The sequence below is a fragment of the Oncorhynchus nerka genome, linkage group LG10 (genome assembly GCF_034236695.1).
Source record: "Oncorhynchus nerka isolate Pitt River linkage group LG10, Oner_Uvic_2.0, whole genome shotgun sequence".
Classification (NCBI taxonomy): Eukaryota; Metazoa; Chordata; class Actinopteri; order Salmoniformes; family Salmonidae; genus Oncorhynchus; species Oncorhynchus nerka.
In genome coordinates, this window is record NC_088405.1 from 37,023,214 (window position 1) to 37,038,853 (window position 15,640).

At 41.1% G+C, this 15,640-nt stretch overlaps 1 protein-coding gene across 1 annotated transcript in view; it reads right to left on the reverse strand.

Annotated features, from left to right (window-relative positions):
* socs5b (suppressor of cytokine signaling 5b) overlaps positions 1-13,828 on the reverse strand; it is a 52,717-nt gene extending 38,889 nt beyond the window's left edge. Inside the window, exon 1 of the mRNA XM_029669744.2 lies at positions 13,352-13,828. The gene's annotated coding sequence lies outside the window, so the exon portion shown is untranslated. The remainder of the gene's footprint in view (positions 1-13,351) is intronic.
* Positions 13,829-15,640: the final 1,812 nt, after the last annotated feature.

The window sequence follows — 15,640 nt, forward strand, 5'->3', positions numbered from 1 at the left end:
ATATAAGTTCAAAGATGAAAAAGCCTGGAAGGAGGAAAGATGACTAGAAACTATTTGGTTGGCGGTTTTATATGTGGATTAATTGTCGGAGTAGAGGACCTTATGCATTTCAGGTAAAATAACAACTCAATGTTAATTTCCCAGGACAAATTAGCTAGCAAGTGCAAGCTAACTAGCTAAATTGCCACACATGTTTAATGCTTTTATTATTATAATTTTTTTTATTATTATTTTTTTTTTTACCCTTTTTTTCTCCCCAATTTCATGGTATCCAATTGTTGTAGTACCTTGGTTAGTGCGCACTGCGCCCGGCCCGCCACAGGAGTCGCTGGTGCGCGATGAGACAAGGACATCCCTACCGACCAAGCCCTCCCTAACCCGGACGACGCTAGGCCAATTGTGCGTCGCCCCACGGACCTCCCGGTCGCGGCCGGTTACAACAGAGCCTGGGCGCGAACCCAGGGACTCTGACGGCACAGCTGGCGCTGCAGTACAGCGCCCTTAACCACTGCGCCACCCGGGAGGCCCCTGTTTAATGCTTTTAGACCTGTCCCCAAATTAATGTCATTGGTTCAGAGATTGTTTTGATATTTTAACCTGCGTGTCATAATCACGTTTGGTGTAGGGGAACAAAATAAATGTATGCACGATGGCGCACACGCGCAGCCGGTTTGGGTTCCGTGTTAGCCAAATTATTTTTCAACAATTAGCTTCATCCGGCTGGTGTGTGACCGTGGCAAAGATGGTTTGACTTTGGATAGCGTATCTCCGGGGCTAGTTTTCATGTTGCACACTTAACCTTTTTGGGATAGGGGGCAGCATTTTCACTTTTGGATGAATAGCGTGCCCAGAGTGAACTGCTTCCTACTCTGTCCCAGATGCTAATATATGCATATTATTATTAGTATTATTGGATATAAAACACTCTGAACTTTCTAAAACTGTTTGAATGATGTCTGTGAGTATAACAGAACTCATATGGCAGGCGAAAACCTGAGACAAATCCAACCAGGAAGTGGGACATCTGAGGTTTGTAGTTTTTCAAAGCTTGGCCTACCGAATACACATTGAGATATGGATGAGGTTGCACTTCCTAGGGGTTCCACTAGATGTCAACCATCTTTAGAAACTGGTTTGAGGATTCTACTATAAAGGAGGGGCTCATGAGCCCTCTTTGAGTCAGTGGTCTGGCAGAGAGCCTTGGTCTCATGACGTAACTCTGTCGGGAGCGCACCTCTCGTTTCAGTGCTTTTCTGAAGACAAAGGAATTCTCCGGTTGGAACATTATTGATGTTTTATGTTTAAAAACATTATAACGATTGATTCCATACATCGTTTGACATGTTTCGAAAGGACTGTAACGGAACTTTTCGGGGTTTTGTCTGAATGAAGTGTCTGCGCCTCATGAAGATAGATTACTGAGCTGAATAAGCTAACAACAAGTGGCTATTTGGACATAAATGATGGAACTTTATGGAACAAATCAGTCATTTATTGTCGAACTGGGATTCCTGGGAGTGCCTTCTGATGAAGATCATCAAAGGTAAGTGAATATTTATGGTGTTGTTTCTAACTTTGTTGATTCCAAAATGGCGGATATTCCTCTGGCTGTTTTGGGTTCTGAGCGCCGTTCTCAGATTGTGCTTTTTCCGTAAAGTTTTTAAAAAATCTGACACAGCGGTTGCATTAAGGAGAAGTCTATCTTTAATTCTGTGAATAACACTATCTTTTATCAATGTTTATTATGAGTATTTCTGCAAAATCACCGGATGTTTTGGAATCAAAACATTACTGCACGTAAGGCGCCAATGTAAACTGACGTTTTTGGATATAAATATGCACATTATTGAACAAAACATACATGTATTGTGTAACATGATGTCCTATGAGTGTCATCTGATGAAGATCATCAAAGTTTAGTGATTAATTTTATCTATATTTCTGCTTTTTGTGACTCCTATCTTTGGCTGGAAAAATGGCAGTGTTTTTTTTTCCGACTTGGGGGATATCTAACATAATATGTTGTGCTTTAGCTGTAAAGCATTTTTGAAATTGGACACAATGGGTAGATTAACAAGATGTTTATATTTCATTTTCTGTATTGGTACTTGCTTTTTTAAAAGATATTACATTTACATTTAAGTCATTTAGCAGACGCTCTTATCCAGAGCGACTTACAAATTGAATGTGTAAATGCTGTAAGAAAATGTATATAATTTCACTTTGGATGAATTGCATGCCCATAGTGAACTGCCTCCTACTCTGTCCCAGATGCTAATATATGCATATTATTATTACTATTGGATAGAAAACACTCTGAAGTTTCTAAAACTGTTTGAATTATGTCTTGAGTATAACGGAACTCATAGGGCAGGCAAACTTCCAAACAGGAAGTGGAAATTCTGGGGCTGGTTGATTTTCAACTCATCGCCTATTCACATCCAAATAAGATATGGATCTGTTCGCACTTCCTACGCCTGCCACTAGATGTCAACCGTCAGTAGAACGTGGAATGAAGCCTCTAGTGTGATGTGGGACCGGATGGCAGCTATTTGAGTCACTGGTCTGGCAGATTGCCAGTTCCTGGTTACACACAGTACTTATTATATCGCCTTGCGTTCCATTACTCTGTAGACAAAAACGAATGCTCCGGTTGGAACGTTATTGGATATATATGATAACATCCTGAAGATTGATTCTCTACTTCGTTTGACCAGTTTATTCGACCTGGAATATAACTTTTTGAAGTTTTCTTGCGAGTTCGCCTGGACCGGCGCCAGCTTTTGGACATGTGAGCTAAACATGCTAGCAAAAGTAGCTAATTGGACACTAGTAATGGACATTATCGAACAAAACAACGATTTCTTGCGGAACTATGATTCCTTGCACTGCATTCTTATGAAAGATCATCAAAGGTAAGGGAATATTTATGATGTAATTTCGTATTTCTGTTGAATCCAACATGGCGGAGAAATATATTTACTTCTGAGCACCGTCTCAGATTATTGCATGGTATGCTTTTTTTGTAACGTTTAAAACAAATCTGACACAGCGGTTGCATTAAGAACCAGTGTATCTTTAATTATATGTAAAACATGTATCTTTCGTCAAAGTTTATGTTATCTGACGTAGCTCTCTGTAATTACTCCGGATATTTTGGAGGCATTTCTGAACATGGCGCCAATGTAAACCGACATTTGTGGATTTAAATATGCATATTATCGAACAAAACATAAATGTATTGTGTAACATGATGTCATATGAGTGTCATCTGATGAAGATTATCAAAGGTTAGTGATTAAATTTTATCTTTAATTCTGCTTTTGTGACTATCTTTGGCTGGGAAAAATGGCTGTGTGTTTTTTTGGATTTGGTGGTGATCTAACAAATATGTTGTGTTTTCGCTGTAAAACATTTTTTTAAATCGGACACGATGGGTAGATTAACTAGATGTTTATCTTTCATTTGCTGTATTGGACATGTCAATGCGGAATGTTGTCGAGGGGTTCCGCTAGCTAGAAAGGTTAAGATTTAATTAAATTATTTCAATATTTGTCTATGAATTTCTACCATTCATTGTTGGTTTGAGGTTAAGTCATTAAAATGTGGAGCTATTGGAATTTTAACATATTGTCCCATGTGCATTGTGTAACATACAGAGGGTCCCCAACCCTAGCCCCATAGGGATATCCCAAGGCACATTTACTACGGGCATTACGATTGGGTCACGTGCAGCTACACTCCAAATTGATGAGACAGCCTATAGGGAGCAGGTTCGAGACTTAGAAGTGTGGTGCCAGGACAACAACAACCTCTCCCTCAACATCAGTAAGACAAAGGAGCTTCAAGTTCCTCTGTGTCCACATCACTAAGGATCTATCATGGTCCAAACACATCCACACAGTAGTGAAGAGGGCATGACAATGCCTCTTCCCCCTCAGGAGGCTAAAAAGATTTGGCATGGGCCCTCAGATTCTCAAAAAGTTATACAGCTACATCAGAGAGCATCTTGACTGGCTGCATCACCTCTTGGTATGGCAACTACTTGGCATCCGACTGCAAGGCGCTACAGAGGGTAGTACAGTGCCTTGCAAAAGTATTCATCCCCCTTGGCGTTTTTCATATTTTGTTGCATTACAATCTGTAATTTAAATTTATTTGGATTTGGATTTCATGTAATGGACATACACAAAATAGTTCAAATTGGTGAAGTGAAATTCTAAAAAATAAAAAAACGGAAAAGTGGTGCATGCATATATATTCACCCCCTTTGCTATGAAGCCCCTAAATAAGATCTGGTGCAACCAATTACCTTCAGAAGTCACATAGTTAAATAAAGTCCACCTGTGTGCAATCTAAGTGTCACATGATCTGTCACATGATCTCAGTACATACACACACTTGTTCTGAAAGGCCCCCAGAGTCTGCAACACCACTAAACAAGGGGCGGCACCATGAAGACCAAGGAGTTCTGCAAACAGGTCAGGGACAAAGTTGTGGAGAAGTACAGATCAAGGTTGGGTTATAAAAAATATCTGAAACTTCCACGGAGCACCATTAAATCCATTATTAAAAGAATGGAAAGAACCACAACAAACATGCCAAGAGAGGGCCACCCACCAAAACTCAGACCAGGCAAGGAGAGACCAAAGATAACCCTGAAGGAGCTGCAAAGCTCCACAGTGGAGATTGGAGTATCTGTCCATAGGACCACTACGCCGTACACTCCACAGAGCTTGGCTTTATGGAAGAGTGGCCACAAAAAAGCCATTGCTTAAAGAATTTGTTTTTGCTTTTGGCAATCAAGGAAAATGCTATGTCTGGCACAAACCCAACACCTCTCATCACCCCGAGAATACCATCCCATCCATGTTTTTCCATCGGCAGGGACTGGGAAACTGGTCAGAATTTAAGGAATGATGGATGGCACTATATACAGGGAAATTCTTGAGGGAAACCTGTTTCAGTCTTGCAGAGATTTGAGACTGGGATGGAGATTCACCATCCAGCAGGACAATGACCCTAAGCATACTGCTAAAGCAACACTCGAGTGGTGTAAGGGGAAACATTTAAATGTCTTGGAATAGCCTAGTCAAAGCCCAGACCTCAATCCGATTGAGAATCTGTGGTATGACTTAAATATTGCTGTACACCAGCAGAACCCATCCAACTTGAAGGAGCTGGAGCAGTTTTGCCTTGAAGAATGGGCAAAAATCCCAGTGGCTAGATATGCCAAGCTTATAGAGACATACCCCAAGAGACTTGCAGCTGTAATTACTGCAAAAGCTGGCTCTACTAAGTATTGGCTTTGGGGGGGTAGCATCTTAAAAGTGGTAGGCATGTTGTGTAAATCAAATTATACAACCCCCTCCCAAAAAAATCTATTTGAATTCCAGGTTTTAAGGCAACAAAATAGGAAAAATGTGAAGGGGGTGAATACTTTTGCAAGCCACTGTACCTACGGCCCAGGACATCACTAGGGCCGAGCTCTCTGCTAGGGAAGGCCCCCCAAAAACACTGTTCTCTCTGCTACTGCACGGCAAGCGCTACCAATGCACCAACTCTGTAACCAACAGGACCCTGAACAGCTTCTAACAACAAGCCATAACCCTTCTAAACAGCTAATCAAATGGCTACCTAGAGTACCTGTATTTACCTTTTTTTGCACACACATACTGACACCAGGGTTTCCGTTAGCCTGTAACAGCCAGATTATGGCCAATCAAAGAAATGAAAAGCCGATAAATAAAATTGGCACCGGCCAATTGTCCGGGAGGGGGAAAAAAGCAAGCTTCCCATTCACCATTCAAGTGCGTAGGCAACTAGGCAGGCTTCAGCACGTCACACACCACTTTGCAATGAGCTGGAGGACGTATGCATTTTGAAAATATATGCTTCCTGGTTTGAAACGTGAACATTTTACTACATATTATGAGGCATGTATTACCTTGCTTCAAAGTAGCCTAGCCAAAATCCAACCAAACATGCAGGCAATTATTTTATAAAGACTTCAGTATACCATTGAAACCAGTAGCCTTTTTCCCTCATGTTCTATTAGTTTTCAAATCAACTTAATTTCATTGACCAGTAGCCAAAGGCACAATCTTAATTGTGCTAATTGTTGCATATTTGATCTCCCCTCTTCTAAAATTTCTAACAGATATTTTCAAGTCTGTCACATGAAACCGCTCAATGTTTATTTCCCACTTATTGATTTATGGAACGAACATTCGCACATAGCCTACTGCCTTGTACGCATTAATTTAAAAAAGAATTTGCACGCCCAATTTTTCAGTTTTTGTTTTGTTAAAAAAGTTTGAAATATCCAATAAATGTCGTTCCACTTCATGATTGTGTCCCACTTGTTGTTGATTCTTCACAAAAAAATACAGTTTTATATCTTTATGTTTGAAGCCTGAAATGTGGCAAAAGGTCGCAAAGTTCAAGGGGGCCGAATACTTTCGCAAGGCACTGTATATATACACAGTACCAGTCAAAGGTTTGGACAAACCTACTCACTCAAGGGTTTTTCTTAATTCTTACAATTTTCTACATTTTAGATTAATAGTGTAGACATAAACAATGCCTTCAACTGAATCATGTAGTAACCAAAAGTGTTAATCAAAATCAACATTTATTTTATATTTCAGATTCTTCAAAGTAGCCACCCTTTGGGATGATGACAGCTTTGCACAGTCTTGGCATTCTCTCAACCAGCTTCATGGGGTAGTCAACTGGAATGCCTTTCAATTAACAGGTGTGCCTTGTTGAAAGTTAATTTGTGGAATTTCTTTCCTTCTTAATGCATTTGAGCCAATCAGTTGTGTTGTGACAAAATAGGGGTGGTATACAGAAGATAGCACTATTTGGTAAAAGACCAAATCCATATTATGGCAAAAACATGAAGGTCAGTCAATGCGGAAAATTAAGAACTTTGAAAGTTTCTTCAAGTGCAGTCGCAAAAACCATCAAGAGCTAAATTGAAACTGGCTCTCATGAGGATTGCCACCGGAAAGGAAGACCCAGAATTGCAGAGGATAAGTTCATTTGAGTTAACTGCACCTCAGATCACAGTCCAAATAAATGCTTTAGAGTACAAGTAACAGACACATCTCAACATCAACTGTTCAGAGGAGACTACCCTGAAATCAGGCCTTCATGGTCAAATCGTTGCAAATAAACCACTCCTAAAAAGGACTCTAATAAAGAAGAGACTTGATTGGGCCAAGAAACACAAGCAATGGACATTAGACCAGTGGAACTCTGTCCTTTGCTGTGATTAGTCCAAATGATTAATATTTGGTTCTAACCGTCGTCCGTGTCTTTGTGAGACGCAGAGTAGGTGAACGGGTGATATCCGCATGTGTGGTTCCCACTGAGAAGCATGAATGAGGAGGTGTGCTGGTGCTGTGCTGGTGACACTGTCAGTGATTTATTTAGAATTCAAAGCACACTTAACCAGCATAGATACCACAGCATTCTGCAGCGATATGCCATCCCATCTGGTTTGCGCTTAGTGGGACTATCGTTTGTTTTTCAACAGGACAAATGACCCAACACAGCCCTCCAGGCTGTGTAAGGGTTATTTGACCAAGGAGAGTGATCCTGAGGTCTCCTAGCCTCCTGAGGTTGAAAAGGCGATATTGCGCCTTCACCACACTGTCTGCTTGGTTGAACCATTTCAGATTGTCAGTGATATGTACGCTGAACTTTTCACCTCCACTGCGGCCCTGTCAATGTGGATAGAGGTGTGCTCTGTCTGCTGAAGTCCACGATCAGCTCCTTCGTTTTGATGACATTGAGGGAGAGGAAGTCCAGGATCCAGTTGCACAGGGCGGGGTTCAGACCCGAGCTTGGAGGGTACTATGGTGTTGAAGGCTGAGCTGTAGTCAATGAATAGTATTCTTACAAAGGTATTCCTCTTGCCCAGATGGGATAGGGCAGTATGCAGTGCGATGGCGATTTCAACGTTTGTGGATCTATTGGGGCGGTATCCAAATTGAAGTGCGACTAGGGTGTCAGGTAAGGTGGCGGTGGTACGATCCTTAACTAGACCCTCAAAGCACTTTGTGATGACAAAAGTGAATGCTACGGGGCGATAGTCATTTAGTTCAGTTACCTTTTCTTTCTTGGGTACAGGAACAATGGTGGACAACTTGAAGCAAGTGGGGACAGCAGACTGGGATAGGGAGAGATTGAATATGTCTGTAAACACTCCAGCCAGCTGGTCTGTGCATGCTCTGAGGACACGGCTGCCTTGCAAGGGTTAACACGCTTAAATGTCTTACTCATGTTGGCCACGGAGAACGAGAGCCCACTGTCCTCGGCACAGTGTTATCCTCAAAGCGGCAAAGGAGGTGTTTAGCTTGTCCGGTTTCCACGAATCGAGGCCAAAGACAGCATCGCTAAGGTAGGTCTAAAATTCACTGTGCTACACCAAACAGTACCTATCCTTTAACTCCCAGTAATGGATACCAAAAATATATGTGGTTAAATCACGTTATCTGATGTAACAATCTGTAGCTAAGAGAACTGGTGTTAAGCAGATGATGGGAGAGGTTGCCCCGATGAAATTGCCATTCCAAAGAAACATACAGTAAATTCAGGGAATACTTGTAAAGCTGTGGGAGGAGTGTTGTAATAATTAAATTGCCATTCAGCACCTCATGAGTCATCTGCTTGAAATCCAGCATCATGTCTAATCCCTCAACAGGGATACAGTTCTGCTACAATGACACACGCAGGCAAAGGAATCCACTACAGGAAGAAACCCAGGCACTACACTGTTTTGTCTGTTGGACAAAGAACAAAAACAATTATATTCTATTGTACAGTTTGAACAACAGTTGAACCATGCCAGCATTACATCAATATTAGGATAGACTAGTTGAACATGCATACATGTGCACAGGCACAAATATTACATGTACAACAATATCTAGCTTACTAGAAATATGGCATAACCCTCAAACTTTGCCCAGTGACCAGAGTGTATAAATGAGCCTAGGTAGGTAGGTAAGTAGGTAGACAGTATCTACCTACAGCCATGTCCATCAGGCATGCTTAGGCAAATATCTTTATAGTAAAACAAGCTTCAGTTTTAGAGATTTACAACAGTAAATTGTTGGATTATTGTTTCTCCTCACTGTTTGGTAGTAAATGTATGATATATGCAATACTTACATCTGTTTGTAATGCTATCTTACGTCACGCCTATCATTTTGTGGGATTGAAATGATTCCAAGGTCATAACCAATGTCAACCCTCGTCAATCATGTTAAGTAGCTGGCTAGTCATTTATTTTACAGTTGCTGATGTTACACGTTTGCTAACAAGTTACAAATGGGAGGCGTTGCGCATAACAAGTTAGCAGGTGCGTGGCTAACTAGCCAGTCAACTCCAGTCATGCGCTAACGTTTGCTGGTAAACCTAGCTTTAGGTGGCTGGTTGTAACGTTATAGCTTGCTGTTTATGTAGCTAGCCATATCTACGACTTAAAGGAGAAGAGGTTTTACATATCGAGATACAAAAGATCTCCGATTGTAAAACCTAATTTTTTTTGTCATAGATATGGATACCGGTAGTTGTTAGCTAACTTAGCTAGCTACCTACCTAGATAGCCAGCCAAGTTAGCAAATAATTGTATTTCCTCCCCACTGTAACACAGTAGTATATTAGCCAGCAATACACAACATGGATTTAAGTAGATAAACTAAAGTTTAATAACTAGATAAACTAAAGGGAAATTAACTGGGCACCGCATTTGTCATCTGCCTTCTTGGTGCTAGCATCGGCTGTAGAGGAGCTTCAAACATTAACAAAGAGTTGGATTTAGCTTTGAATCCTCTTTGCTACATTCCGGTTGAAACATGTATGGTTGAATGTCACCATGAAGCTAATAGAAGCTCCATCGTCAAATTCGAGTTGATGAGAGGAATTACTTGAAGCCATTACGTCTGGTCAGTTCTTTCAGTTTTGCCTAAAGGATTGTTGTTAGTTTCCACCTCCTTTATAAAATATATATATATTTTTTAAAGTCTGCCTAGGGGGAGAGATGGGGGCCAGAGTACAAAGCACCGACCAACACAAGTTGTAGTCTTTCATAGACAGGAAAAATGTGTGACCTGCTTGTATAATTACTAATGAATCCACAAATAGGAACATCGCTGAATGACGTCCGATGGCAAACAAGGACAGACATATTTACATACACGTTTTTGTGTATATAAAAATGGGCAGAATATTGCACAATCCAGGTGTGGACTCTATTAAGAGACTTACCCAGAAAGACTCACAGCCGTAATCGCCGCCAAAGATTATTCTACAAAGTATTGACACAGGAGTGTGAATTTAAACAATGTTTTCACTTTGTCATTATGGGCTATTGTGTGTAGATGGGTAAGATTTTTTTTTATTTAATCAATTTTGAATTCAGGCTGTAACAAAACAATGTGGAATAAGTCAAGGGGTACGAATACTTTCTAAAGGCACTGTATATGTACAGTACATAGCTACCCCTGCACATCGATTCGTACTGGTACTCCCTGTATATAGCCATGATATTTTCTACTCCCTATATAAAGTCATGTTTTTTTTACTCTTAATTCCCTGGGTCACTATTTTTTTGTTTGTTTTGTTTTATCTTTAACTCTGCATTGTTAGAAAAGGACCCGTAAGTAAGCATTTCACTGTTAGTACACACCTGTTGTCTATGAAGCGTGTAACAAATATGTGTGTGCTGCCAGTTGTGGGCTGGATTGAAACAAACCTAACCTTCATTTAAGTTGTGATGCAGTCACGACCACAAGTATCACAAAACTCTTATGGACGAGATTGACTATGACCAAAATTATCCTATCCACTTAGTGGTCAATTTTGACAGTAGAATAAATATTTCTGACTCATATCGACGCAACCAAGGTGGGAAGTTAACTTAACACAGTGGCTGGTGGATGCCCAAATTTTACCAGCCACTAAAATGTTTTACCAGTCCACTCACAAAAAAAACTGAGGATAAAATGACAGAAAACACATGCACGCATTGTAATGTTAAAACAATAATATATGCCATTTAGCAGATACTTTCATCCAAAGCGAGTTACAGTCATGCATGCATATATTTTTGCGTATGGGTGGCTCCGGGAATCCGACCATACAGGACATTTATTGAATGGTTTTGAAATTGATTGAAAGTGATTTCAAAGAACAACACAGAACATGGACAGACAGTGAATATCAGAGTGTGTTCTATACCTGTTCCAGCAGGGAAGGTCTACATCTTTCTCTCTTGTTTGAACCTATGCTGTACCCCACCCCACTTTCACCACTGTAGCATTGAGATTCTCTCTTCCAGAGCTGACACAAACACATTTGGGGGGGAAAACTACTCCCAAATGCTCTGTGATGACCACCTGCCAATGTCTCTGGTAAGAATAGCCATTCTGACAGCCAATGCCAACATCTACCAGCATTTGGCTGGTAATTTCCCACCCTGGGTGCCACATAGGCTGTTTTCTAATTAGATTTTTAGTGGCAGCTGATCTTTAAAGATGTGACAATAAAATATGTTTTATTTAATTATCTTTAATTATCAGGACCACCTTGTCCTGAACACAGGCATCCCACAAGGTTGTGTCATGTCACCTCTCCTGTTCTCCATATACACTAATGAAATGGCATGCAACAACAGCAACCTCATCAAATATGCGGACGACATGGCTCTGGTTGCTTGCTTGGAGGGCAAGTCTAGCTCAAGCTACTCCCAGTTAATTTACTGCCTTGTGAAGGGGATTGACAATAGCTTCCTTGACCTCAATGTCACCAAGACTAAAGAACTGTGGCTTGGAGGGTAAGCTGGGGAACAACGAAAGTCCCTCTTTTGAGCACGTCACCATGAATGGCTGGGACGTGGAACAAGTCACATTTGAAATACTCAGGGACAATTTAAGACCACAAACCTATCTTCCAGGAAAACAATTACCCCATTAACAAAAAGGCAAGTCAGTGTCTCTTCCTACTTAGGAAGCTAATAAGTTAATGCAAGCAAACACACACTGATCATGGTGTACACCTGATAGTGTTCTCATTTTCAACATCTCTTCCTGGTATTGGACTTTCTCAGTCAGGAACAGGAGTAAACTAGCACAATTTGTCAATCAGGCCAGCAAAAGTGGACAGGAAAGAGCCACAACTCCAATAAGTGTACACAGAACATCACAAGGAAAGCCCTCCAGGTCTTCGACAACACCCACCCAATGCACGCATCCTTCCAAATGTAGTGGCAATCCTAAATAAGACTGATGGACTGACATGTACACGTTTAGTGTTTGTGTGTAATGTGTATGTTTAATGTCTGCTTTTACCCTTTTAATGTAAGCCAGATCTTCTAAGACACATTTCCATTCTGTGCAAACTTAACTGACAATCAAGTTCTCTTATCTTAAATAATATGCCTACATAGCCTTGGGATAGGCTAGCCCTACAATAAATCAGACGTTTCAGGTTACTGCATGACAATGACAACGGTGGAAGACAAACTGGGACACAGATATGGACACAACTACAGTAGGCAACTTTCTTGGATTCATTATTGTGATATAATCATGAAGTGCAACACTTCATAATAGCATTAATTATGATATGGTGCTTGCACAGAACGACATCAGCTATAACGCTATTATAATGTGGACCATTCCCTGCATTGGTAAGGTAGGCTATAGCGTAACAACCTAACGTTAGCCTAATTTACAACATCATAATGGTTTCATATTTTCTAGGTTGTGAGATTAGTATTTGACATAGTAATATTTAGGCAATCATAAACTAATAGTTTAGCATTGCATGCGAGATAGATGAGATAGGGCTACATCGGTTTAAATGTCCCTATCATCGGTCAGACAGCACTGGTTAACTGTTTAACTATCTACAGTAGCTAGTTAGCTACTGCTATCACTGGACGTTGACAATAGTTGGCATTACATCATGACCTGGCTGTAAGTAAGGATCTGTCTAATGCGATATGTTTTTGACATGATGTAGGAGTTGTGATAATATACCTCGGTAGATCAATGGTAACATTATGCAATAAAAAAAACTTCACCGACAGATCACCACCTTCCTCCAAAAAAATGGCTGCATTTCGCAAATAACGGTGTCTAGCTAACGTCAACTAGCTGGATGCTAACGTGAGCTTCAACATCGAGTTGGTCTGCTAGCTAATTAGCTAGCTAGGATGAACAAATATGTTACCAAATTACAGACAGACGTATACAGTACAGTTATTTAGCGACATAAAGTAGCTAAATTACATGTATTCCGTAATTAATCATGGTTATTAATATTCTCAACTTACCCTTTTGTCTTTTATAAACACTACTCAACAGTTCTCTTTGTCTGCAAAAAAATGGCTATCAAGACAAGTCAGGCACATATCCCCCTTGAGTTCCACGGTGTCGAACGAAACACAAAAACGTACGCGGGCGCTTTTCAATGTCATTCTGAATGGACTTTCTAATACATAAGACAATGTCTATGTTAATTAAAAACTCTTAAAATGATACATAAAAGTCAGAAACCCTGTTCGGTCTCTTGGACGACACTTCTCTTCGGCCGTGGTGGTCGTTCCTGTTCCTGACAGCCAATACGGTCGCTAAGCAAAGCCGAGAAAAGAAGGGGCGTTCAGTGTTGATTGCAGGCGGGTAGAGAATGGCAACATGGAACTCCAATGGGGGAAGCAGGACGAGAGCGAGCTGCTGATGGTGGATACTGCAGGGAAAGTCCATGCCTGTGGCCCAGCATGACAGGCACTGCATCTCGCCAATGACAGCGGAGTATAAAATCAAGTAGTGGCCTGTTGGCATTTACTTGGAAACGTGGAGAGGCTGCTGTGAGCGCCGGGTGTCTCTGTTGATTCGTGTCAATTTGCTCGAGACAAACAGCAGGTTATATTAGAGGGGCCTGGTATATTAGAGGGGCCTGGGTCGAAGATGTTCCTCGTGATAATTTCAGCAGCTAATGAGAGACTGGGCTGCTCTCTGCCTTAAAGGTTATTAGGTTGGGATAGTTCCACCTGCCAAATCCTGAATTATTTAATTTACTTTGTACCAATGCATTCAACAATGGGCTATGCTATTTACCTTTGATTTGATTGATGTAGGCCTCTAGAAATTCTATATTCTTACATCCTATATTACTGGTGACTTTGGTTGACTGATTCAGGGCTCCAGTCTGCGACAATAGCCTAGTCGCATTTTTTTACTCTTTTCACTTGGCTGTGCAATGCTGCGATCTGTACATTATACCTACTCACCTCAATCAAATCCTATTTTGTCGGCAGATAAAAACCATTATTTGTTCAAACAGTAAAGTGAATTATCCTCATGATTCCTGTAATGAAAGTGTCTGCCCAGCCACTGCCTGTTTCACACTGTTTTACAATAAAAAAACTTTTGGTCATGTAGTGTATGTGGACACCTGCTCATCGAACATCTCATTCCAAAATCATGGGCATTAATATTGAGTTGGTCCCCCTTTGCTGCTATAACAGCTTCTACTCTTTTGGAAAGGCTTTCCACTAGATGTTGGAACATTGTTGCAGGGACTTGATTCCATTCAGCCACAAGAGCATTAGGGAGGTCAGGCACTGATGTTGGCCGATTAGGCCTGGCTTACAGTCGGTGTTCCAATTAGTTCTAAAGGTGTTCGATGGGGTTGAGGTCAGAGCTCTGTGCACGCCATCAAGTTCTTCCACACTGATCTCGACAAACCATTTCTGTATGGACCTTGCTTTGTACACAGGGGGCATTGCCATGCTGAAACAGGAAAGGGCCTTCACCAAACAGTTGCCATAACGTTGGAAGCACAGAATCGTCTAGAATGTCATTGAGGCATTAGGATTTCTCTTCACTGGAACTAAGGGGCCTAACCCGAACCATGAAAAACAGCCCCAGACATTATTCCTCCTCCACCAAACTTTATAGTTGGCACTATACATTGGGGCATGTAGCGTTCTCCTGGCATCTGCCAAACCCAGATTCGTCCGTCGTACTGCCAGATGGTGAAGCGTGATTCATCACTCCAGACAACGCGTTTTCACTGCTCCAGAGTACAATGGCGGCGAGCTTTACACCACTCCAAACGACACTTGGCATTGCGCATGGTGATCTTAGGGTTGTGTGTGGCTGCTCGGCCATGGAAACCCATTTCATGAAGCTCCTGATGATAGCCGAATCCACTAATTTGAAGGGGTGTCCAAATACTTTTGTAAATACTGTATAGTGTATCTGATATGGCTTTGAAGCTGCACATCGGCGAGTGTGCTAGGCCTCATTGGGTAGTAGTAGCCTATTAAACTTCGTAGGAAATCAATTAAATTTATTAAACTCATTAGAAATTGTATTAATTTGCCCAAATTCATAATAAGACATGAACAGAATGCGTCAGTAATTCGTTTTTCCTGCAAGTTTCTGAAGAGGCAACGACACTGCAATGCCCGTTTTGTGTGTGTGTGTGTGTGTGTGTGTGTGTCTGTATGTCTATCATTGTAGCCATTAGCGATGCTAATGATAACTTTCTTCTGGTAAATGGAGAAAGGTTTTCCCAAAAACGTTCTCATTAATTAGAAAGTAGCGTATGGAGGACC